Source organism: Chaetodon trifascialis, chromosome 5 (assembly GCF_039877785.1).
Source record: "Chaetodon trifascialis isolate fChaTrf1 chromosome 5, fChaTrf1.hap1, whole genome shotgun sequence".
Classification (NCBI taxonomy): domain Eukaryota; kingdom Metazoa; phylum Chordata; class Actinopteri; order Chaetodontiformes; family Chaetodontidae; genus Chaetodon; species Chaetodon trifascialis.
This window is the reverse complement of record NC_092060.1, coordinates 7,318,573-7,322,329: the sequence shown is the minus strand read 5'-3', so window position 1 is coordinate 7,322,329 and position 3,757 is coordinate 7,318,573. Positions and strand designations below refer to the sequence as shown.

Below are 3,757 nucleotides of genomic sequence, written 5' to 3'. Positions count from 1 at the left end.
TAACCAAAATACTCCACCTTCCTCAAATCCCTTCAAATCACTTCTGCTTCCCTGAGCCTCTGTTTACCTCAACCCCCCTGGAAAGAAAGAGTCACAAAACAAAAATAAAACAGCATCGCTGAAATCTAGTTCAAATACACCAACACACACTTCTACAGTACTTTATACACGGTGTCTGGAAGCCTCGTGGCATCAGTTTTTATTTCCTTTGGACTGAAAATGAAAGGTAACGTTGCACCTCACATGTATAGAAAATGATTTAAGCCAGCCCTGCTGTAATGATTTATAAAATACCACAGTTGCAGAGATGTCAGTGGGGGAAAAGGGCCATTTTTCTCCATTTCTAAAAAGTTTCTGTAGATAAAAGAGGATTTTGCAGGGCTCTGGCATTATATACAGAGTCCTTTTTGCTTCCCTGCAGTCAGTTCCTGTGTCGCCGTCTGTCTGTCTGTCTCTATCTACCCACCTATCTATTTCCAGCAGCATATCTTGTGGTAGCAGTGCTTCGCTGGAAACTGGCATGAATGCTCAGTCAAAGCACCTTTGACAAACAAAACAGCAGACAGCAACAAAAGCAAACTTCCCTCCAATCCTCTTTTCTTGTACCTCAACTCCCCAGAAAGAGCAACAGAAAAGAGAAGTGAGGACAAATGAGAATGTGGGAACATTGCCTTAGATCATACACTATAAAACATGGACACAGTCTCTGTGACATCATGTACAGCTTTCTGAGGAGCCGTTGTGAAGCTCAGTGACAGTGGCTCCGACCGTCACCATCTTGGCAGTGCCTGACTCAACTCAACTCCTGTGTGTGAAAGTAGCCATGCCCATGATCATGCATAACTTTAAGCCTTAAAATCATTTAAACAGTGAGTTCTATTAGAATTCACCTACATTACAGTTGTCATGAATGGGGAAATTAGCTACAGAGACCAAAACAGTTTTTTCAGCCCTGGAGGTTGCTGCTTGCCTGAGATAGCAACATAGCTCAACCCACAAAACATGTACCTCCTCTGAATCGTCGTAGGAAAAGGGTTGTTTCACTGTTTTCCCAAAGTCTTTCTCCGTTCTGTTTTCCTCCTCAACACTGCGGTCAGAAGTCATGGTCAGATACACAAATGCAACTCTGTAGCTGGGGGGGGGTTCAGTGTAATTCAAGATTCAAGGACATATATATATATATATATATATATATATATATAATCTACAGCTGAGCCGCAAGACTCAAGCACTGTTTAGAACCAGCAAGATTATGCACATGTATTATATATGTGTCAACAATAGGCACTCATCTTTTGAATAGCCAACATTCATACTGTCATGCCCATTTGCAGTAAATGGCATGGTGTCCACAATTAATCTTTGAATGTGTGTGCGTGTGTTGTGCGTTTTTTCCTGCCTTCACAGCAGTTAGGTAGTGCAACAAATAAAAGGAATCAATGAAAACCTGTGTAACAATGAATCACACTTAAAAAACAGTCGATGCTCTTTAATTTAGGACATTGTTGTAGGACATCCACAAAATGTAAGGTAAAGGGGTGGACTGGCTTGGCTAAACGAGTATTTGGTGCTCGATTTTGTGGTTAACTGTATTCCACAAACTGCAAAAGGTGGGTGAAATGCAAAAGGTGGGTGAAATGAGTTTAGGTGGTTTTAAAGGTCAACTATGGAGGATTTAGTAGTATCTAGTAGTGACAAGCTGAGTACTCCTCACCTCCCTTGTCCCTTTCAAGGGTGTAGGAGAACCTATGGTGGCTGCTAAAAACATGAAAAATGTGAAAATTGAAGGCCCTCTCTAAATTTAGTGTTTGTTTTTTTTTTCTGTTTTTCCTCTTGGTTTCATCTCAGCACCACCCAATCATTTCATTCCCTGAGGAAATGGGGAAAGGAGAGGTAACACAAGTTCTTATTTCTTTGCCACAACTTTGTCATGCAGACATGCTTTAATATATATAAAAAAAAAAGGGGGGGGGGGGGGGGGGTCTAGGACAGGTGACCATTGAGAGAAAATAAACAAAATCTGATTCACAGGACAAGTGAGTATGTGTGGAGACAGGAAATCTAAAAGCAGCTAGAAGTGCCACGTCCACATGAACACTGTCAATAAAAAGGAATCACACAGGGATGTTTTTGTTTTCAATCTCATATAAAGATGCAGACAAAGTCATAAACTCCACACCTGTACAGAGTTCTCACACACACACACACACACACACACACACACACACACACACACACACACTATCTTTGCTCATATTTCTCTAGAGTCTTGATGGATGACAAACTTTACATTTCAATCAACATCTTATGGATCCAACATACTTCTGCTGCACTGCACTGCTCTCCTTCTGAGACTTACACCCACAATTTGTGCTTTATGAGACCACTTATCTGTTAACTGAAATGGTACTACACAAAGGAAGTTGAAGAATGATTGAAAGTAGAAATTGGATTGCAAGTAGAAATGCGTATATTGAAAGTCCTAGAGAACATAAGAACTTGCATGCTTATATTCTGAAAATGAAAATGAGGACGAGTCCGGTGAAAGTCAGGGATTTATCATCATCCAGTTCATCCATCCATCCATCCATTGTCTATGCCCAACTATCCCTTTCGGGGTTGCAGGGGGGCTGGAGCCTATCCCAGCTGTCATTGGGCGAGAGGCAGGGTACACCCTGAACCGGTCGCCAGTCGATCGCAGGGCAACACATACAGACAGACAACCATTCATGCTCACACTCACACCTAAGGACAATTTAGAGTCACCACTTAACCTAATGAGCATGTTTTTGGTCTGTGGGAGGAAGCCGGAGTACCCGGAGAGAACCCACACATGCACGGGAAGAACATGCAAACTTCAAACAGAAAGGCCCGACCCAGGGATCAAACCAGCGATCTTCTTGCTGTGAGGCATGCGCACTACCTGCTGTGCCACCGTGCCGCCCATCCAGTTCATCGATTACTAATTTTAGTATTAACATAACTACAAGAAACCTGTGTTGGACTGGCCAAAGACCCTCTGTCTGCTAAATTTCCCCACTTTCTGAATCATATCCATGAAGTTATATAAGAAGAATAGAAGAAGACCATTTAAACCCAACACCATAGACCACTCATCCAAAATGGATTTCTTGGTTCATGCAGCAACAATAAACAGTTCTTTGACCACTTGTGATGTCATCATGATTTAACTGAAGTCACCATTTGTGTGATGATAAAATTTCCTGCCCACATGATAACAAAGACACACATGTTCAACACGACAGACATAGAACTGTCTATGACAATTGCACTCATATGGCAGTGGTGGGATTTGAACCCACGTCTCCTGAGAGACTGGAGCCTTAATCCAGCGCCTTAGACCACTCGGCCACACTACCTGGGCAACCAATGACATCACTGTCACAATCAGAACTCTTTCAAATCCTCAACAGATAAAGCGAGAAAGTGAAAATGGAGAACATTCATGATAACTAAAGTGTTTTCACTGACACCCCCCCAAAAAGTTCTAACACTTTGTTTGACACCCCCCCCTACAAAATACAATATTATTATTATAATACAACCAAGGAATACAATAAAAATATCTATTAATTTTATTGGAAAATGTCCACTGAAATGAAATCAATATGTCATGGAGAAAAGTAGAAAACTATACAAACAGCTAATGTTTTTATGTCCTCTCTAATGAACACTCGCACAATCAAAGAATACTTTCAAAGGAAAAGGAGGCTTTTTTGGTGGCAGTCAGCAGCAC

The 3,757-nt window shown here is 41.4% G+C and overlaps 1 non-coding gene across 1 annotated transcript; it reads right to left on the bottom strand.

Moving 5' to 3' along the window:
* Nucleotides 1-3,298: 3,298 nt before the first annotated feature.
* On the bottom strand, nt 3,299-3,380 carry trnal-aag (transfer RNA leucine (anticodon AAG)). The gene has a single exon. It is a non-coding gene; the product is annotated as a tRNA-Leu (tRNA).
* Between the last annotated feature and the right edge of the window lie 377 nt (nt 3,381-3,757).